At 39.3% G+C, this 23,691-nt stretch overlaps 1 pseudogene; it reads right to left on the bottom strand.

The window, feature by feature from the left end:
* LOC115275288 overlaps window positions 1-23,230 on the bottom strand; it is a 28,693-nt pseudogene extending 5,463 nt beyond the window's left edge.
* Window positions 23,231-23,691: the final 461 nt, after the last annotated feature.

The raw sequence follows: 23,691 nt of genomic DNA, 5'->3' as shown, positions 1-23,691 counted from the left end.
AACCTAAGAATATAATTTCACTTCTGATTTTCTATTTGATTTCAGTAAACTTGCTAAAGGCCAAATTTTCTCAAACTATAAAATGGGCCAGTTTCTCATCAGAGTTTATCTAAATCAGACTAAAATTTCTTTTTAACATGGTGAACTAAAGCAACTGCTCTCAATCATACTGTACATCTCACTGGTTTTCATAAGTGATAGTAAACCACTGTGAAAGAAAAAAGAAGTCTGATATTCCTATTAAGGATGTTCATATACATGACCGCATTGAAATGGTATAGTACCCATTTATTCACTTAAAACTATGTACTGAGCCTTTATCTATGTGGACAGCACTACTGAGCACTGAGGACCTAATAACAAGAACAGTCATTGCCCCTACCCGTTGGAAGTTTAAAGTGTAGTAATTGAAAGAGGCATTGTTTAAATAATTGATGACAAAAATGTAAAATTGCTTGTGTAAGTAGAGTTTTGGAAGCATGAAGTACATTATGAATGCATAATCGGGAGCTAGTAATTAGGAAGGTCATGACAGGTGTCTGTGAGGAAGTAATACATGATTCGTCATAAGAATTTTGAGAAGTTTATTCAGTAAAGAGGGGAGTCACAAGCATTGCAGAAGAAAAACCTGGTCCACCCTTGACTTGGACAGCACCTTCAGTTTAATATAATCTAGTTTATATCTGGAATACGTATATCCCAGTTGACTGTCAGCTGACCTTTAACCAGATATTTGTTTCCCTTTCTGTCTGATACATCTATGATTACTGAATCATCCTTTTTTTCCTATAAATATCACTATGCAACGGAAGTAAATCAATTTTCGAGCTGCTTGCTAGAGATCTTCTCAGTTGTTGCAAAACTGTAATAAGATGTTAACACAAACTCGTAACTGTCATCAAAAGTATTAATAACACTCTTGGAGAACCCATTAAGATTAGCTTTTCTTAAAAGGACCCATCAGAGTTAAAGGGATTAAGAAACAGTATAAGAGTGCTGGTGAGATCCTTTCTGTTGCCCCAACCTTCTGGTATCTGAGCTTTGACTGGAAGTTGCTGCTGAGATGTGAAAAATTGGGCTCATTTCCAGAATGTTCACATGTCAAAGTCCAATGGCTACTATATCCATTTTCTTTTGCTACAATACCAAATTACCACAAATTAGCATCTTGAATCAACACCAATCTATTATCTCCTGTTTCTTTAGGTGAGAAGTCCAGGTACTATGTAGCTTAGTTGGTTCCTCTGCTTAACAGCCTCATAGGCTGAAATCACGCTGTCAGCTGAGCACTGTTCCATTCTAGAGGCTCTGGGGCTGAATCTTATGAACCCATTCATGTTTTTAAACAAATTCAGTTCGTGTGGTTACAGTACTGAAATAACCCTTCCAGGCTATTAGTTAACCCCAATTAAATAAAATTCTGGCTTCTTCCCTTGTCATGTGTTCCTCCTCCATCTTCAGACCAGGAACAATGCATCAGGTCCTTCTCATACTTGAAATTGTTCTGACTTTCCTTTCATCCCCAATGCTTCCATCTGCAGCCAGAGGAAGTCTCTACTTTCACAGGCTCATGAACTCTATCGCCCAGCTAATCCAGGATAATGTCTCTTTTAATGTCGTAAACTTAATTATATCTGAAAGGTCCCTTTTGTCATAATATATCACATTCAAAGATTTCAGGGATTAGGGCACTGGCATATTTGGGGGTCTATCACTCATCCATTTTATAAGATGATTACTTCTGAGACATCTTGCCATCTGAGGTAAGAGCTTAGAAAGGTAACTTGGCTCTGTAGTTCGGGTCCTATCAGGGACTTCCCTCAGAGCAAGAGCGAGTGATTGGGCACAGAGCGAATATCAGATTCCCTCAGACAGGAGAGCTAGATGTTGACTAAAATCTTAAGGTTTGGGCTGAGGAATTCTAGGGATATGTGAGGAATTCATGATCATATATTGTCTTCTTCCTGCAGAGTTTGTTTTTGGACACATTTGTGTCTATCTTTTGACTAGAATATTTGTTTCACTCAGGAGTTTCTATATGTTTGCCTACAATCTAGGAAGCTACTTGTAGGCCCTTGTGTTTATGGTCAGTGAAATTCCCTGAAAACCTTTCAGATAAATAGCTGCCATTTGCTGGGAGCAGCTATTCTCAAGCTTTGGGTCTTAGGATTCCTTTATACTCTTAAAAAGAATTGAGGATTCCAAGCAGCTTTTTTTTTTACGGGAGTTTTATCCATTGATTTTTAATATACTATAAATAATAACTAAGAAAAATTGTAAATATTTACTTATTATTTTAAAAACTAATAAAACAATTTTATATTAGCATATTTTATGAAAAAGAACTAACATTCACACATATATGAAATGTTATTTCTTTTTGGGAGAGAGAGAGAGAGAGAGAGACCATGAATGGGGGAGGAGCAGAGGGAAAGGGACAGAATCCCAAGCAGGCTCTGCTCTGTCAGCGTAGAGTCAGATGTGGGGCTTGAACTCACAAACTGTAAGATCACGACCTGAGCCAAAATCAAGAGGCGGTCTTGCTAAACCAACTGAGACACCCAAATGCCACAGAACAAAAATATATTGAATGAGCAGACTAGCATTGTTTTTATTTTCTTGCAAAACTCTTTATTGTTGGATTTAGTAGAAGATAAGCCATATTCTCATCCCTGCTTCTATGTTCAGCTATTGTAATATGTTATTTTGGTTTAAGTAATGAAGAAAATTCAGATTTATGCAGATAAATAGTTGGAAAGGAGATAATTCTTTAATAACCTTTAAGATAATTGTGAATATTCTTTCACACTAAAACTCTAGGAGTGGTAGCTTTTAAAAGGTTAGTTGGTATGTGGAACCTGTTATCATATGAATGAACTTATATGTCATTACATTCAAATTTATTGTTCTATTTTGCTTAAATGGATCTTTTTGACACATATGATTTTGTAATATCATTTGGACAAGGTGGATTCACTGAATTATGCAGACCTTCCATATGCTAACAAATTTCATTAGAAAATAAAAACAAAGAATCATTTTAATTGATATCATCACCAAAGTTAAAGATTATTAAGCTATGAAGCTTTTAGTGGTAGATACAAATTTTCTAAAATTCAAAAATTTTACTTGAAATCTCATCATTACCAACAAATATCATATATTTTTGTTTTAAGATTTTATTTTTAAGTAATCCCTACACCCAATATGGGGCTCAAACTCACAATCCCAAGATAAGAGCTGCATGCTCTATTGACTAATCCAGCCAGGTACTCCTCAGATGTTTTCTTGAAGTGACACTTAATTCATTTCCAGAGAAATGTCTGCTAACTGCCGAAGTCTGAATAACCTAAGTTTTTGTTTCAAATAAAAATAATATTCCATAAAAAATGTTCATCACTTGTGTGACCATGGGGCTATCTAATTCAAAACAAGTAAGTCTCCATCCAAGGGGATTCAAGAGGACTTTTTACTATTTATGCATTATAGAGAAAAGCTCTAAGATAATTAAGAATATGTAATTATTAGAGATTGTTTGAATTTACAATGGCTTAACGATTTCTAAGAAACAAACAATCTCAATATTCAAAACATTTTTTTAAGTTTGTTATTCTTTACAATACTATGGTTTGGACAAAAGTTTCTGTGGTTTTGTCTGAGTTCACTCATGCAGCCAATCAGTTGGAGGGTCATCTGTGCTAGGACATCCATGATGGCCTCACTCACGTTGTCAGACAGTTGGTCCTTGTTCTCACTGCGAGCTTTGATTTCCCTTTAGGTAGCCTTTCATCCTCCAATACGCTCAACTAGCTTTATTGCATGGTGATCTCAGAGAAAAATTTCAAGAAGGCAAAAGTAGAAATTGCCATATCCTATTAGTCAAAGCAAGCCACAAAGCTTGATGGAAAGGCCTGCAAGTTATGGCCATTTTTAATCTATCACAATTTTTAATCTATCACAATGGCCACTTAAGGTCTCTTTTAATATGATTACAACAAATGACCTTAGAGAAGCTTCAAATCAAATAGTGACAAAATTTCCTGAAGTCAGTGTCTGCCCTAGAACATGGAGGGAATGTGTTCTAAAAAAGACAACCCAAGTCTCAAGTGAGAAATCCTCTTAAATACTATTTGATTGCTTTGTAAAACCGTGCTCAGAGAATGATGGGGACATGGCAAAAGGGCACAAAGTTTCCCACTGGCAAAAGAAAGAACAATTTCAGTATCAAAATAAACAATAATAATAATAATAATAATGGATTATATCCTATTAAATGAGTCCATGAGTCCATTAATTCATACCAATAAATATTAGGACAGAAAACTGTTATTCTTTACAGTAGTTGGTCAAGTAATAAATAAAGAAGGAATACTGGAATTAGGCAAATCTCCATTTAACAACCACTTAATAATTCCTCTAGGGAAATACCAATAGATACTAAAACTAGGAGGTGTTAGTTTGATGAGAAAAGTGGTATTGACAAGGTCTTAAAGTAAATCCCCATGAAGACATTTCAGTTACAGAAAAGAGAAACCTGGCAAACACTTGACCTTAACCAGGTGACCAAAGTTAAGTTCACCAGTAATAGGAAAAACAGATGTCATGGGCCCCCTGATGGTATGCTCTGGGAAGAATGGAACATCACGTCTGTGATAGTCTTGCCAAAACTGTAGAGCTCAAATTTCATCAAGATGAAAAATCTCAGATAATACTAAACTGAGGAAGATTTTACCAAAATAAATGAACTGCACTACTCAAAAATACCAAGGGGATGAAAGAAAAAGAATGATTTAGGAATTGTTGCAGATTCAAGGAAACTAAAAAGACATGACAGTTAAATGCAACATGTGTTCCTTGATCGGATCCAGTAATGTCACATGTTCCCTAAAGGATATTAGTGAGACAATGAAATTTGAATGAGGTTTTTTGGATTACATAATAGTATTATGTTGATGTTAACTTCCTGATTTTGATAACTGTGCAATGGTTATACAAGAAAATGTATCCCTTAATAAGAAATATACACTTAAGTGTTTATGGTGCTTTAAAGTATTATAGGCATGCAGCTTATTTTTAAATAAGCTTCAAAAATTATAATACTTACACGCATATTTATACAGAAAATAACAACTCAAGTGTGATTAAATGCTAACATTTGCAGCATCTATAGAAAGGGTAATTCATATGGATTTTTTTGGACAATCTTTTTAACTTTTCCTGAAATAATTTTTAAATTTCCTGAAATAATTAAAGATTAAATAAATAAAATCAATTTTAAAATTACTTTTTGAAATAGAGAACCTAAGTCATCTCTGTATGAACCAAAATATAAAATTGTATACAAAACTCTGGAATGCCAGTATCAAATTACTAAGTCTGCTTTGATTAGTTATTTTTAGAACATTCTGATATCACATATCCTAACATAAAGATAGGAACATTTTGATTGCGACTTTTTAAGGCTAAATTCCAAAATTCAAAGCTTAGTGAAAAGCAAAAGTTCAATTGCAAAAGAGTCACTTTGGATGAGACTGAAGTTGCATTGGAACATTGCCAACAACAACAACCAAAAGAACATTGCCAACATAACATCTTAGAAGACAATGAAAAGTCTGCAAAAAATAAGTGTTAGTTTGAGAAATTAATAATTAGGAAAATCCAAGCAAGTACAAAGATCTCAGAGATGTCTGAATTAGTACAAATCCATTTCAAAATCCCCAGTAAATGTCAAGCCCCTTTGGATTCACCTCTATATTTACAAAGAAATGGATGACTGAAAAAATGAAACCTAAGTAGAAATAATAACTTATACTTTAATTGTGGTGCAAGAAAGTTTTCCATGATTGGTTCTAAAAATAATTATGTTTGGACACCTAGATGGCTTAGTCAGTTAAATGTCAGATATTTAATTTAGGCTTGGGTCATTAATTTTGGTTCAGGTCATGATTTCATGATTCATTTGTGAGTTTAAACCCTGCCTTGGGCTCCACGTTGACAGTGCAGAGCCTGCTTGTGATTGTCTTTCTCTCCCTCTCCCTCCCCGCCAAAATAAATTAAAAAATTTTTAAAACATACAAATAATTAGGTTCCCCTTAGCAGAAAAGGAAAATCTCTGAAAAGGGTACCACTGTATTATATTTAGTGGTTAGGATCCTGGTAGGGCACCTGTTGGGCTTCAGGTAGGGTCATGATCTCCCAGTTCATGAGATCAAGTCCCACCTAGGGCTCTGTGCTGACAGCTCAGAGCCTGGAGCCTGCTTCAGATTCTGTATTTCCCCCTCTCTCTCTCCGCCCCTCTCCAACTAGCTCACTCGCTTGCTCTCTCTCTCTCTCTCTTTCTCTAAAAAATGAATAAACATTAACAAAAATAATTTTTATTTAAAAAAAAAAGGATCCTGGTGACTAAGACAAAAATAATGAAAGATAAACAGTCATCAGGTTATCCTTAAGAAACATTTTTTAAAGTTTTATTTCTGGACTTTGAGAGGGAGAGCATGTGAGTGTAAGTAGAAGAGGGACAAAGAGAAAGGGAGAGAGAGAATCCCAACCAGGTTCTGCACTGTCATCCCAGAGCCTAAAGTGGGGCTGGGGCTCAGTCTCACCAATTATGAGATCATGACCTGAGGTGAAATCAAGAGTCAGATGCTTAATTGACTGAGCCACCCAAGTGCCCCAAGAAACATTTCTATACTGAGTTTTTATCATTATTCAAAGAAATTTTTAAAAATATGAGTATGTTTTAATTCTTGATAAATATTTTATGAATAAATATTTTATGAATAAATATTTTATATAAAATTACATTATTCAATACTCCTAATTATGGCAATACTTATACAAATGAAATACTATTATAGTGCAGGATAAAATACAGGAAACATTTTAGTTCATCCGTGATTCTAATTTATTTTCTGAGAGGGAGCCTAATTTATTGGCAACAACTTGCATTTGTCATATAGATCAGATAAGTAATCACTAATTAAGGTGAGATTTTAAGATTGCAAAGATGTAAATATGTATATAAAACCATGTTGAGTTCAAATAATGAACATCTTAAACATGGTTGCCATAAACTTCAAGCAATGCTAAAAATTACCTGACTCCACAATTACCTTATTTGTATTATCTGAGTAAAATTTTAAGATAAGCATTTAAGACCAAGCAGATTTACTGTTCTTTAATGTCAACTTAAATTGTAATTCTAAAACGCTTAATTAACTTTAAGACTTCAGACTTAATTAACTTTAAGACCTAAGGCTTAGAAATGTTTAAGTAATTAAAATAAATAGAAACTTCTTAACAACAGAGAATGTGATACTTGGCAAGTAGAGACACTAGCAACAGTATAGTCATCACACGATATTTTTTACCTATATACTATTATTTGTTATTCTTGATATTTTTTTAAAAGGATAAAACTACTGGAGTGAAAATATTGTCTTAAAATATACTTATAAGAATAATTATATGTTAAAACAAATGATTTAAGCTTAAGTGGTATCATCTCATTATTGTGTAATATACATATATATTTTTAAAATAAAAACATTTGGAGGTAGTAAGAATAAATTTTAAAAGAAGCTATGTATAACACAGAAAGGGAGCACTGGTGGCTCACAAAGAAAACTGGTCTTTCAGTGTACAGCCTGTTTTAAATATAAGGCTGCACAAAATATTTGTGTTTTCTTCATATTCTATCCAGAGGTCAGGATTTTTGCTTAAATAGTGTATATGTGTACTATTAAAAAGGTTTATTGAATTTGACCTACTTTGGTGTATTTCATAACTATAAAAATTTATAAGCAAACGAATAGGAAAATAAGGAATTTCTTGATTCTATAAAGCTAACATTCCTTTGGCAGTTATAATATATTGCTATTCTGGTTAATAACACAGCCAACTCTGTGGCTGTTTCTTGTTCTTTGGAACTGTGATTTTATCCAACAGCAATTTCATTGTTGATCCAGGATAAGGCCTAAATTACAAATAATAAAACTGACCAGGAGTTTCTCACTTTCAAATCATCTCTGGTACTCTCTTAAAGAATACACTCCCTCTCCTTCTAAGAAAGGATTGGTCTTGGAAAGGAGGGGCACTACCAATAGTGAGTTAAGATAGACATGCTACATATTTTCTTAGTTAAATGAAGACAAGAAACCCAATGTAATTAGTCTCATTCAGGGACGATGTTATTAATGTGAATATAATTTAGTAACCGTATAACTCCTGAGAACAGATGGAAGTGGACTCAAGTTCATAAATGGGGGCTGACACAGTGACTCCCAACAAACTGATTTCTAAGAAATGTTCTATTCCATTTAAAACTTTAATTTTAAAACACCTGGTTTCCAACCTCTGTTTCTGGTCAAAATGGAGAAACAACTGGATTTTCTCTCCTGCCTGAAAAAACAAAAGACATACAAAATACATGAAGATTTTTAAGACACTGGACATTAGACAATAAAAGACAATGATCCTTGAGAGATGGAAAATAAATGAGATGAATCCCTTGATTATCCCAACCAACTACTTTGAAACAGTTGCCACAGAACTGAGAATCAATAAACTGAATAAATTTAACAGTTCAGAATTTCTTAAAAGCCACAGAGCTCACTCTAAAAGAAATAGATAACGTGGATATCCCCCTACATATTAAGGAAATTAAAATTTTAGTTAAAAAACTTTCTGATACAGAGCACTCCAAGCCCAGATGGCTTCACGGGTGAATTATTCCAAATATCTAGAAAAAAATATCAATTATTCAGAAACTCTTCTAGAAAATTGAAAAAGAGAGAACAGTTCCTAATTTATTCTAAGAGAAGAATACTGTGATACTAAAACTAGACAAAGACATTACAAGAAGACCACAAATCACTATTACACAGGAACATAGATACAAATATTCAAAAACTTTTTAGTGTTTTATTTATTTCTGAGAGAGAGAAAGAGAGCACGAACAGGGGAGGGACAGAGAGAGGGGAACAGAAGATCAGAAGTGGGCTCCATGCCGACAGCAGTAAGCCCTATGTGGGACTCAAATTCAAAAGTGCAAGATCAGAGCACAGGAAGAAGTGAGCTCGCCTGACACCAGCAGACCCTTTGATCAGTAGGAGGTTAGTCTATCCCAGCGTGCTGGGGGAAGGAGCCCATGTGTGGTCAATGGAACCCTAAGGCTCAGGAATCAGCTCAATTAGTGCCATCCATCCGACTGGTAAAAGCTGGGTTCATTTTGGCACACCTGCCTTTATTTTTTTTTTCCATAATATTTTATTGTCAAATTGTTTTCCATACAACACCCAGTGCTCTTCCCCTCAAGTGCCCTCCACCATCACCACCACCTGTCTTCTGAGGGTTGGGGGGGAGGGGGGAGGGGGGAACACCTGCCTTTAAAAAGGAAAAGGGGAGTCTGATCACCTCCCAGAGATGCCCTAGTAGTTCCACAAGGGACAAGGAACAAAGCCACAACTCTAAGGCGCCGAATGTAGGGCAGTGGGCTGGAGTCATCATGTGAATGTGTGTGAATGAGACAGACAAGGGAAAGGTTCCGACCTGACCAAGGGCCGAAGCAAGAGTTGAGTCCTGATCCACAGTTCCATGGCGACCTCATACAGCTTAAGGCAATGTCAGGCTTCCTGAGGAGTTTGATCTGGGTCAGGGATTGAAACAACCTGCCAATGCTAAGAGGTGCCTGAAATATCTCCAAGAGGAGGGTGACCAGAAATGGATAAAGGGAGTGTGCGTCCTCTCCAAACTTGTCCCCTCCTTCCTTCTTTTTCCCCTCCTGTGTGTGTGTGAAAGTCATCTGTTAGGGGGAGAAAACGGGTGGAAAGCAGAGTAAACTGACTTCCCTAGAGTGTATGTTGAGGAATTTCAAAAAGGGATATTCAGGAAATTATAGTGTGAAATTAACTCCTGAAAAGCTCCAGACATTCTGTGAAATTGATTGGACATCATTTGGGGTGGGCTGGCCCTTGGAGGGCTCACTTGATGGAACTAGTTGGCCAAGTGTTCAAGGTAATTGAGGAGGACTCAGGCCACCCTGACCAATTTCCTTACATTGACTGCTGGCAAGAACTGGTTTTATCTCGGGCACCTCAGCTAAAAGTCTGTATTCAAGGGAACTGTGAGGTTATGATGGCTCGCATCACGGCTTCCTCCAAATACCATCAGAATCTAAAAAGCCCATACTGTCAGGAGAACCTGAAGAAACTCCACCACCATATGCCCCACTGTACCCTTTACTGCCACCTGTGCCCCCAACAGCCCTAGATGCTAGGTGCCTTGGGACACGCCTCTCTTGCCTGTCAAAAACCAGGCACAGCCAACTACCAGCCGGTTTAGGACTTGCAAGCAGTAAACCTAGTAACCGTCACCATACACCCAGTAGTCCCGAACCCCTATTCACTTTTGTGGCTCATTCCTGCTGAAGCCACCTCCTTCACCTGTTTGGACCTTAAGGATGACTTTTTCTGCATCTGCCTGGCCCGCAGAGCCAATTGATCTTTGCCTTCCAATGGGAGGATCATGAAAATAGTGACAAGACCCAGGTTGCCTCAGGGGATCATAAACTCCCCAACCATTTTCGGCACTGCATTGGCCTCTGACTTAACAGCCTCCCCAGTGGATCAATATACCTGTGTCCTGCTTCAGTACATAGACGACTTCCTGCTGGCTGGAAGTTCCTGGGAGGGTTGCATGGAAGGGATTCAGCAGTTCCTTACCCTTCTATGGAAAACTAGTTACAAGGTCTTGAGGAAAAAGTTCCAAATCTGTCAGGAAAAGGTTAAATATCTGGGCTTCCGCCTGTCCCGAGGACAGCGCTAACTCACCCCAGAGAGAAAGTAGGCCATTTGCTTGATCCCGGCCCCAACAACCTGATGCCAGGTTCAGGAGTTTCTTGGGGCCACAGGTTTCTATAGAATCTGGATACCTAACTTTCCAGTACTCGTAAAAACCTCAATGAAGCTACCAAGAGGGAGAAAGGGAACCTCTGATATGGGAATCAGTCCAGCAAAAGGCCTTCGAGGAAATCAAACAAGCCCTCATTAATGTGCCTGGTTTAGGGCTCCCAGACATGACCAAGCCTTTATATCTGTGTCCATGAGCACACTGGTATTGGAGTGGGAGTCCTAACTCAGATGTTGGGGTCATGGCATCACCCCATGGCATATCTCTCCAAGCAACTTGATTCCACAGCCCAAGGCTGGTCCCCTGCCTACAGGCACTGGCAGCCATGGCCCTCTTGGTGTCTGAGGCTGACAAGTTACCTATGGGACAAGAATTGACAGTTCAAGTGCCACATTCAGTATTGACATTAGTGGAATACAGGGACAATGCTTGCTAACCAACATCAGGATATCAGGGAATTCACCTGCAGGTAGTGTGGACCCTAAATCCTTCAACCCACCTGCCTGTCGGGCCAGCCTAACCAGACCATGACTACATTGAAGTCATAGATCAGGTTTTCTCCAGCTGACCAGACTTGAGGGACCAGCCCCTCAAGATCCCTGAATATTTCACTCATGGTGACAGTTTTGAATTCTGTCATTGAAGTCGGGCCCCTGCCAAAGGGGACTTTGGCACAAAAGGCAGAGCTTATTGTGCTAGTCTGAGCCATCTCATTTCAGCAGGGATACGTGTTAATATCTACACAGACACTAAATATGCCTTCACCACCCTCCACGTACATGGGGCCTTATACAAAGAGAAGGGTCTAATAAACTCAGGAAAGAAGGACATAAGTATGGTAAGGAAACCCTTGAACTCTTAGATGCTGTGTGGACCCCTAAAAGAGTGGTAGTCATGCATTGCCAGGGACATCAAAGGGAGACACCTTGGCTGCATGGGGAAACCATAAGGCAGATCAAGAGGCAAAGCCAGCAGCTTCCAAAGGAGCAGTGGGATCAGCAGCTTTAACCACTGCACTGTTGCCTAACCCGCTGGCAGAATGGGACCCCAATTACTCACCCCATGAAAGTACTTGGTTTAAGACTGAAAATGGATGGTGGATGGTGGAAATTTGAAGATGGCCAAGTAGTAATTCCTGAGACCCTGGCTCCAGCCTGTGTAAGCAGTTCCAATAGGAAACTCACATTGGCCAGACAGCCCTTGAGATGATGTTAAGCCAATATTTCTACATCCCTCAATTCTCTAGCATAGCCTGGGAGGTATGTGAGCAATATGAAACCTGGGCCCAGAATAACCCACATCAGGGACCCAAGGCTGCTCCTTGGGTCCAGTGTCAGGGGAGCCCCATTTGAAAATGTGATGGTAGGGGCGCCTGGGTGGCTCAGTCGGTTGAGCGTCCAGCTTCGGTTCAGGTCATGATCTCACAGTTCGTGGGTTCAAGCCCCATGTCAGGCTCTGAGCTGTCAGCCTGTTTCAGATTCTGTGTCTCCCTCTCTCTCTGACCCTCCCCTGCTCGTGCTGTCTCTCTCTGTCTCTCAAAAATAAATTACAAAAAAAACAAAAAAATTTAAAAAAAATGAAAATGTGATGGTGGACTTCACTGAGCTCCCCCAGGCTTGGGGCTGTAAGTATCTGTTGGTCTTTGTATGTACTTTCGCAGGATGGATTGGAGCTTTCCCAACTCAAACAGAAAAGGGGGCATGAAGTGGCCAAACTTCTTCTCAAAGAAATTATTCCATGATCTGGGATCCCCATCACTATGGGTTTAGATAACAGGCCAGCATTCGTGACTGAGGTGGTGCAACTGGTGGCAAAAGGGATAAATATCACCTGGAAATTACAAATGCATACCCACCCCAGAGCTCTAGGAAGGAGGAACTAATGAACCAACCCCTGAAACTACAACTAAGTAAACTGTGCCACCTGCACTGGGACCAGGTATTGCCAATAGCCTTGTTAAAAATTAGGTGTAGACCCAATAAGCAAATGGGGCTTTCCCCTTATTAAATCTTTTATGGATGCCCTCCCCCAATTATCAATGGCATAAGGCGTGATTTAAATGACATAGGCAATCTAACCCTATGGCAGCAGATGCAGGCCCTGGACTCTACTATAACCACCCAATACCGATGGGTTAGAGAGCAATTACCTGTGAGTTTAACCACAGACACTCACACCTTTGAGCTAGGAGATGCTGTATAGGTAAAGGAATGGAATGTCCAACCACTCAAACCCCTTTGGAGGGGGCCGTACACCATCATACTGTCTACTCCTACTACAGTAAAGGGAGCTGAGGTGGGTCCCTGGATTCACCACAGCAAATTGAAGCCAGCATCCTAAAACTGCGAATGCATTCCTGATCCATCCATGCAGTGTAAGCTGACCATACAGAAGAAGCTGAGAGACGGCAGCCCTGCTTTAGTCACTCTGGAAGCTGACTAATCTACACAAAGCAGAAGCTTGAGGAATCAATGGTCTGGTGAAATAAATAGACTATCCTTGTTTTCTATATCTGTTTCCTTACTGTGATGCACTGTCACCTCTTGTCTCTCATTGTTATTGCAATTTTTGCCCTACTTATCACTATTGGAGGTTGCCCTAGCCAGCTGGAAGTGTGCAAGAGGTTTCTGTTAGCACTCACTCTCCTTTTGTGGGTAGGATGTTGTGTTGGTATTGGTTGATTCTAATCTGGACCCCATTTGTAGACCTAGATCTTTCATCATATAACCCCTGCATTCACATAACCAGGTCAGGCCAGGGAGTCACCTGGACCTTAGTATACCATACCCACTTCTCAGGCAAGGGAAAGATCCTGGGGACATGCAGACACAGTAGGACCACCTATTCTATCTGCCAATGGGGGAGTCAACACACTTGCTTTGACCCACAATACTCCCCCAGTGAAGACTGGTTAGCATCTGATCCTATCAGAAGGGGCACCTTGATCAGCCAGACACAAATTACTAACCCCAAATGACTGGTGTCAATACTGTTTGATGTATTGCGGTTAGAAGTAATGGCCCAGAGGCATATGTCATATGAGAAAAGCAGGCACTTATCATGGAGGGCCTGAGGACTCTTGATATACCATGTGGAGGCTTAGATTGGGAGTGAGAATACCAACTCAGTGACAAATACATGTGTGAGGAAAACCTGAGTTTTTATGCCTCAGTTGGAGCTGTACTTCATGAGCTTCTTGGAAAAAACAAGGCACAACCACACTCCTTCAGAAGATGGGTGTTACATCAGGTTATCAGTCAAAGGCCTGTAATCCCGTTAATTTTACCATCATGATCCCAGGAGACTACAAGTGGCAATGGAGCACCCAAGCTGGCATCTGGATCCTATAGGTGGTGCAGAGACCCAGGGACTGTGCTGTATTTCAATAGGGTTACTATCATCCACCCAACCATGTTCCATCAAGTCTTCCACTCCTTCTATGATGAAATAAGAAGTAGTCCCCCTCCCATTTCAGTCACAGTAAGGAGCTTGTTTCTAGCTCTGGCAGAGACTATAACAGACTCTAAAGATCTCTTCACGGTATGTATTCCACGGGAGGCCAGGGAATTAGATATCCACAAGTCTTTTAATAGAACAAAATGCCCCAGTCCCACTACCGGGGTTTGGCTCCTCAAAACCTCAATCATTGGGAAGAACTACCTTGCCTGATGCAGAAAAAAGTTCACCATCCCTGTTGGAAACTTATCAGGCCTAGGCCAAAGATTTCATAATTCACCCACCTGGGAAAACCAACGGTGGGAGTTCCCAGGTCACTTTGAGCCAGTTTCTCACCCTTTGTCTAACTTCTTCCATCTCCAGGAGGTGTGGGGCAACATCAGCACAGCCATCGAATGGCAGGCCCCTGGTTGACTATATTGGATATGTGGGGAAATAGCCTATACAGTACTTCCTTCAGGCTGGCCAGGGTCATGTGTACTGGGGACTATCCGTCCATCTTTCTTCCTCGTTCCACTTGCCAAGGGGAAACATCTTGGAGTTCAAGTATATGGAGATAGGGAGACTCAAAGGAATTGGCCTGACTTACAAATTGGCAATTGGAAAGATGATGAGTGGCCTCCCGAGCATATAATCCAATATTATGGCCCTGCCACCTGGGCAGAGGATGGGCCCACACTCCCATTTACATGCTAAACTGCATTATCAGACTACAAGCAGTTGTAGAAATTATAACCAATGAAACTGCCAGAGCTCTTAACTTACTAGCCAAGCAGCAAACCAAAATGCACAAAGCCATCTATCAGAATTGCTTGGCCTTAGATTATCTGCTTGCTTCTGAGGGAGGAGTTTGTGAAAGTTTAACCTGAGCAACTGCTGCCTGCAGATAGATGATGACGGAAAAGTCCTGGAGGAGATCACAGATTGAATGAGGATTGCTGGTGTTCCCGTCTAGATGTGGAATGGTTGAAACCCCGGGGAGTTATTTGGAGGTTGGCTTTCAGCTTTTGGGAGATTCAAACCCTCCTGGGAATTATCCTCCTACTTTTTGGAGGGTGCTTAATGTTACCTTGTTTAGTGCTCCTGGTTGTACAGTCTGTCTCCAGTCTCATTGAGGCCATGGTTGAAAGAAAGACGGCCATTCATACAATGAAGTTATGGAAATGAAAACCTCAAAACTAAGATGATGCTCTTTGATCCAAAATAGAGGAACCTGAGCCTCAAAGTGGGGAGGGATACAGAAGGATCCTCTCCCTAAAGAGAGAGGGGGAAAAAAAAAAAAAACCAACTCAAGACAACCTGGCCGTACGTTTACGTGATGATATCCCTCACGATCTTTTAACATGAGACCACTTAATCAGACTGCATGTTTGTGTGTTACCATATATGGGAGACAAAGAAATAGAAAATGTATAAAAAACTATGCCACATGGCATTCAGGACTCAGTTCTTCGGGTATGAACCCAACTGAGCAGTGCCGGCAAGAATAAATTTGATTCCTGGAAGGAAAAGTCTCAGTGTCACGACTCTGTGTGAGAATCCTGCTACATCCATATTAAACAACTAGAAAAGAAAAAGCATATGATATCTCAATGGATGTGAAGAAGGGCATTTGGCAAAATCCAACATCCTTTCCTGTTTAAAAAAAAAAAAACCTCTCTCAACAAACTAAGAATAGAATGAAACCTCTTCAGCCCAAAGGGAATTTATGACAAACCTATAGGTAGCATTATACTAAATGGTTAATGTTTCCCCCTTCATATCAAGAACAAGACAGAGATGTCTGCTCACACCTTTTGTATTCAACATTGTATCAGAGGCTTTAGCCAGAACAATAAGGGAAGAACAAAAAAATAAAATTAATATTGGAAAGGAAGAAGTAAAATTGTCATTATTACAGATGATGCAATTGCCTATATAGAAATTCAATGGAATCTACAAAATAAACTGAGTTTATGAATTCTTAATATGAGAACTGTAAATATAACCACTGTATTCTCAAAAGTTTTTTTTAGTATAATGTCTCTAATGCTTAGAACTCAGAAGTGATTTTAAAATTGGTCAAGCTCAGAAAAATAAAAGCATAATTTTTTTGTTAAAAGATATTGAAACAGGGGTGCCTGAGTGGCTTGGGCAGGTAAGCATCTGACTCTTGATTTTGGCTCAGGTCATGGTCTCACACTTGGTGAGTTCAAGCCCCTCATTGGGCTCTGAACTGACAGCATGGAGCCTGTTTGGAATTCTCTCCTCTCTCTCTGCCCCTCCCTTGTTTGTTCTCTCTCTCCTTTCTCAAAATAAACATTTTTTAAAAAAAGATATTGAGATAAAGTTCACTTATTATAACCACAAAATATCAGTAAATAATCAAAACTCTGATGATATTTATGATTCTATTAAAATAGCATATACATGGATCGGTCTTGGTGTAAAACTACTTGCACAATAGGTAAAATACTACGCACAATGCCTTTATGGATTCCTTGTCCTGTTCGTTGCAATGTAGTTATTTACACAGTTCCAACATAATTAGGTAAACACAATTTATAATCACAACTGTAACAGAATGTCAGATTGAAGGCAAAACCTATTTAATTAAGTAGGACAAGCCAACTCTGAAGGAATTAGGATGGCACTTCTTACATGGAATTTGGTCTGGTGTCTACTCTGTGACACACAGTTCCAGACTTACAGGACATATCACCGTCCCTGGCAGGCCAATTACAGTGAGTAATTTGGGGTCTTCAGAGCTAAAAAAAAATAATAATAATCCTACATTTTTAGGAATAGTGGGTAATCCTAGAGGAAAACTGTCACTTGCTCTTTGGTCCTTTGGCCTCAGAGTAGACAAGGTGACAAAAGCAGCTGAAGGAATGAAGCAAGGAGGGAAGGAAGGAAGAAAAAAAGGAAAGAAGGAAAGGAGGGAGGAAGGAAGAAAAATTGAAAGAAAAAGAAAGGAAATGGAAAGTAGAGAAATGAGGAGAGAAAAGAGAAGAAGAAGTTGAGGAAGAAGGAGATGAATGAGGAGTGGGATGAGAAGAGAAGCGGGAGCATGGTAGGGAAGAGAGAAAAGGAAATTCTGGAACAATAATGTAGCCTGGAATTTTTTTTCTAATATTGATTGTGAATTGCCCCAGGATTTTGTTTGGAAATATTCCTATTATAGAGGAAAAAGAATATCAATATGTAATGAAACACTGTGGATGATCCGATAAGCATGAACTCCACATATGTTGCATAAATTAAGCCTATGTCTAATTTTTGAAATTTATAAAAAATGTAAGAGATTGGCTGGACAAAAAAAATCCAATGAATGATCTTAGCACAAATACGCAGTTAAGAACTTGATTTTTGACTGAGACAGACCTTAGAAGACTGAGTCAAAAGGAGAACTTTAAATTAAAAACTGCCCCAAATCTGCCCTGCGTATCTTTTTTGTAATGTAATGTAATGCAAGATGTAATTCCTCATCCCAAGGAAAAAAAATTGGTATTCCTGATGAATTGTTTAAGCACCTTCTGATAGATGTTAACCAGATTAAAAACCCCTTTGGATAAAATAGTAACCCATCCAACTAAGATGACTGTCATTGGCCTGGAACTAAATTTATTTCTGAATCTCACCCTCTCTTCCCTATAAAGTCTCTACCAAAGCAGAAATCCTTGAAGTGGCCTGCTATTTTACAAGTCTGTAAAATTGTTGGCATGTGCACATAACTAATTAGTCGATATTGTTTAGTAATATTTTTTGCAAAAGGAAGAGCAAATTGTCAATTATTAACAGATGTTTAAAAATGACAATGTTGAAGATAAATTGCATTGCTACAGCTTTAGCAAAGACACATCAAAATAATCATTACCGTAGCTACCAGTTGAGGGGAAGATAATTCCAAGATTATCAGTACCAACATGTCACCTGTGACATGACAGACATTCCTGGGGTCACATGGGGCATATACCTAAACAGGAGGAATAAGAACAATGAATAATTCCTGGTGAGATCAAGGCAATTAGGAAAACCAGCCCATGTTTAAGGTTCTGAATAGGATTAAATATCACAAATGGATTTTGGGTATCAGAGAAAGTAGTCAGGAAATATCATGTTACATAAACATAGTGATTGAGAGGGAAGAAACAGTATATAGTAAGAGGGAATGAAAACTGTGTGTCCATTGGCCTCCCCTCTTGTACATCAGAGAGACTGTGGTTTGCTTCAAAGGACCAACAGGTACAATTATACTTATAACGTATTCAGAAATCATGGCCCTACTTAGGGCACATAAAAATGTACTTAAACTACCAGTAACTAAAATGGCCCCAAATTTATTTTCAACTACCACAAAAATATGTGACACCTAGATTTTTACTCCTTGGGATTTTTTTAATCCTAGGCTACCCAAGAACACACAAATCATATGTGAAAAGATTACAGAGTGGGAGAGTTCATAATAGAATGTTTAACTTCAAGTTATAAAAAATAGGCTAAGTACTATCTAAACACACAGATGAGAGATACTGATATAATAGATGAAAACTTATATCCACAACCAAGAAAGTTGAGAGGATGGGTATGACTTTTCCAACATGTGTGTATCTTCATTCTCTTTGTCTCTTGCAAACCATGGAGGGCAGAGCAGCAAACATATCTTTATAGGCATCTGGAGAGCCAGGTAACAAAAGGAAGAGTCAAAAGTAGGAGAAGGTGGTAAGTCAGGTTTTCCCAATAATTTATATTTATCAGTTGTTTATAACCCAAGCAACAGGGTAAGAAAATACATTACCATTTTGGTTGCCAGCCACAAATCACATCACGTAACCCTTTAATTAGGATGGTTGTCTTTAGTGTGCTAATATTCTCAGTGACCATCTCAGAGTTCTGAGCTAGCACAGGAAATGGTGACTCAGGTACTACAGATATGAGGTCATTCAGGGGCCCATCCTGCACCAATCGTGTGATCAGGGAATTCAAATTTTCTTTGATACTAGGATATTAAAACTGTAAGAACTTCTTCAAATCCTAGCTCTCTGCCTGAACTACAATTCTCAGCCTTAAGCACTTGGCACTGCTCTGAAAAGCATTCCTCTCCCTCTAGCCCCTTCCAGCTTCCCTAAGGAGAATAGGGCTCAGATAATAAGAACCTATGCTGAAGTCAGTTACATCCCAGTGGTGCTCCTCTACAGCTCTCTTCCCTATCCAGATTTCATTCTACATCTCATCCTTTTGAAATACATGCCAGACCTGTCAGGCCCCTTTTGACAACTTAGCCCTCTTTTCATCCTAGATTTCCCCCTTGGTCTAAATGTCTTGTAACTAACACTACCAGCTTTGTTTGGAAACTTCTCCTTGCCTCTCACAGACTCACCAATCATCTATTGCTTTCACTCTGACAAGTTAATGGAGTCTTTCTCCGCATTTCCTTGTACCTCTTACCTTTTCCAATCAACCAGGATAGACAAGTCTCTAGGCTCATGGTTATCATGGAAATAATATAGAAAAGAATTAAGAGTGAAATTCTCAGGTTTTGAAATCTATAGCAAATACAAACATCTAAAGGCCCAGACCTCTGATTACAAGAGTGACTGGAAACACATAATACAAGTGTTTTCTCATTTGCTTCTAATGTTTACTCCCCCCCAACTAAGTTATTAATGTTTAAATTATATAGAATAGAATACAGAAGGATGCAAGTTAATTTAAGAACTGACTTTTCCATCAGTAAGAGATAAAGTTTGGAGATTTGCTTACGGAACAAATAGCAGGTGAAAAAAAGAGCAATGGGATAAACTTCTAGTATTAACTTCAGAAGAGGGCCTTCACACACACACACACACACACACACACACTCAGCCCAATCAGAAAGCACATGGAAATTCCATTTATATTTAGAATGACTTGAAAGCAGACCACAGGACACCCTGAGTTCTTTCCTGCACCAACATGGCACCACAGCCAGAAAAAGGTCCCCCCAAAAAACAAAAAAGCAACTGAGGCAACTTTCCAAGTGGTCCATGAACACAGGACAAAGGAAAGCATCCAGTGTTTCCTGAGCACCCAAGAAAAACATAGCAATGACTCAGAGAAGGCAGAAAAACACAAGAGGTCACGTGATTTTTTTACAAAGGGACACTGCCAGCAGAGGTACAGTGGACGAAAGACTCAGAAACCATGCAAGGAATGCAGACATCAGTAGCAGATGGTGGTGGGAAAGACGCCAACCTCCAAAACCCAAAGAGAAGCCAGAATGAACAGAAGACAGCACAAACCAGATATCCCTCTCCAAAGAGGAGATGTAATCCCTCTTTCCTATAATGAAATCCAAGCTCCTTAAAGTATAAAGTATATACTCCTGGAGATGGGAGATAGAAACCCAAAATACTGAACACCAAAAATGATATAAACATCACTGAACACTATTCAGTTTACCTGAGAATGATAGATAAAATTACCTATTTTCAGACAGAGAGTGGGCCCAAGACAGATAGTTATAAGTCTAGTTATAAGACAATTAAGAAAATGATATATTTCAGTATATCAGTTTGTGAAACTATTCTTTCAGTATGAGACATAATTTCTCTTCTCTCTTACTTCCTAGACTAATTGAACTTCCTTTCCTTCTCCTACTTAGCCTATGTTTTGGCACAGACTACTTTCAGACTCCAGAAGTTCAGTCCCACTCCCCACCTTAATTAGATGCCTGGGCTACCACAGGCATTCAGCAAATGGCATTGCACAAAGTCACTAGCTAAGTCAGTCAGTTAGATACATACTATTCACAAACATGATCTGCTTTTAAGTCTATAAATTTTTTTCAAATGTTTAAGGATATTTAGTATTATTTGGTTTTATTAAGTAGTGTAAAACTAATGCATAGTTCCAAGGCCAAGGGATAGAAGAGAATGTGAAGAGTTTGTTGTGGGCACTGAAGGTTTTGAGCATGTAATGGCACACTCTGTTATATTCCTTCAACACTGGCTTGTAAAGAAGCTATAGAGGTATGCTGTCTCGAAGGGGCACAGGCACCCCAATGTTTATAGCCGCACTATCAACAATAGCCAAAGTATGGAAAGAGCCCAAATGTCCATTGATGGATAATGGATAAGGAAGGTGTGGTGTGTACAGACATTGGAGTATTACTCAGCAATCAAAAAGAATGAAATCTTGCCACTTACAACTATGTGGATGGAACTAGAGGGTATTTTGCTAAACGAAATTAGTCAATCAGAGAAAGACAAATATCAGATGACTTCACTCATATGAGAACTTTAAGATACAAAACAGATGAACAGAAGGGAAGCGAAAATAATACTAAAACAGGGAGGAGGGCAAAACATAAGAGACTCTTAAATATGGAGAACAAACAGAGGGTTGCTGGAAGGGTTGTGGGAGGGGGCATGGGCTAAATGGGTGAAGGGCATTAAGGAATCTACTCCTGAAATCATTGTTGCACTATATGCTAACTAACTTGGACGTAAAATAAAAAATAGATAAAATTAAAAAATAGAATCATCAGTATATAAGCTGTATATTAAAAATAGGCCTAGATTAAAGTATATAAATTGTATGTTAAAAATAGGTCTAGATTAACTTAACTGTAGAGAGAATGAAATAGTTAGAGAAAGACATATCAAGGACAATTTCTGAAGCTATCCAACAATTAGTACCTCACTGAATTTTGAGAATGGAGGTCACTGGTGACTTTGACAAGGACACTTTCATTGAAATAGAGTAGGATTAATTAAGCTGGAGGTTTCATTCTTTCTCATTGCCAGGCAGAGAATGACAGATACTATATGTTGTCACTCATAGGTCTAAGAGAGAAACCTAACAGGGGACCATGGGAAGAGGAAAGGTGAGGAAAGAGTTAGGGAGAGGGAGTGAGGCAAATCATGAGAGACTCTTGAATACTGAAAACAAACTGAGGTCTGAAGAGAGAGACGGAAGGGTAGGGGGGTGATGGGCATGGGGCACTTGTGGGCAAGAGCACTGGATGTTATATGGAAAGCAACTTGGTAATAAACTAATTAAAAAAAGAGTAAGTAGGAGGTGTGAAAATGGGGCAAACAGTGTAAATGGGATGGCAGTCAGACAGGGATAATGAGTCAAGGTAAGGCTTGGTTTTGTTGTTTTCTAATAAAAAGATGGAACATCTATGCCTCCTCAAATGCCTACTTGAAATTTATGAAACTTAGGTCTACTTGTGGTCCAGTCAATAATGATAAGTTGATGATAAAGGACAGCACTGGAGAGTCCAACAATGGTGAGAGAAAGTAATTCTAGGCTCAGGCAGGAAAGGGACATACCTGAACACACTGTGCAAGGAAAGAATGGGATCCATATTAAAAAAAATAACTTGGGACGAGAAGATGCAAACCCTCCCACTTAAAAGAGCTTCTACGGTCCGGTCAGTAAATTGAGGCAGTCATGCAGCACTGTGAAGAAGACTGATGGGAGAACTGCCATCACAGCAGCTGACCCATGACTTGATGCCAACCCAGCCTTTCCCAAGAAACACATACCAGCAGCCTTCCCAGTGGTGTGCTGGTAAACTGGCTCTCCAGGAATAAAAAAAGCGGGGAGGGAGAGAATGTGGGAGAGAGCAGGAAAGTAAGTGAGGAATGAAAAGAGAGAAGGAGGGAGGGAGGAAAGGAGGTGGGAAGGAAGACAGGAAGGAATGAAGGAAGGAAGGAAGGGAGGACCGGAAGCCCCAGGAATCTGTGTCCTCACCTAGACACTCGCAGAGTCTTTCTGGAATAACTGTTTTTGGAACTCTAGAGTCTACAGAAGGCTTGCACCTACAGGCAAAGGCTTGGACGGTAAGTTGCAGCAAATTTTGGTCAAGTTGAGCACTTAGCACAGTAGCACTACTCATCTCCCACCTCCAGAGCAGGAAGCTGTGCACATGTTCTGGAGCAACCTGCGCCACAGCTAGCCGGAAACAGGGTAAGCAGAAAGGTCTGTGCTCTGTCGGCTGAACGCTGCTGCGGATCACAGTTCAGAGACGTGATTGGCCATTGTTATTGCACCTCCCCCTAATAGTGCAAGTCCAGCCTTCTCAAGTTGAAGTGATCTCTAGGGGATTTAAAGGGCTAGGTCCTTTCCTCCCGCCCCCATTTCATTTTTATCTTTACTTTTGGGAGCCAGAGATTATGCATGCCCAGGGAAAGGTACAGACTTACAAAACATGTGAGAAGACCTTAAGTATACCTCTCAGGCTGATCTTTATCTCAAAAAGTTTCATTTCTCTGATGGAAAGAAATAATTTTTTTATACTTGCTTAGAGTCATTCTGTTTTTTAAAAAGATGACACATATATTTTTTAATAAATCTAGA

Source organism: Suricata suricatta, chromosome 2 (assembly GCF_006229205.1).
Source record: "Suricata suricatta isolate VVHF042 chromosome 2, meerkat_22Aug2017_6uvM2_HiC, whole genome shotgun sequence".
Taxonomy (NCBI): domain Eukaryota; kingdom Metazoa; phylum Chordata; class Mammalia; order Carnivora; family Herpestidae; genus Suricata; species Suricata suricatta.
The sequence above is the reverse complement of the archived record's forward strand: the minus strand, read 5'-3'. Positions and strand labels throughout refer to the sequence as shown.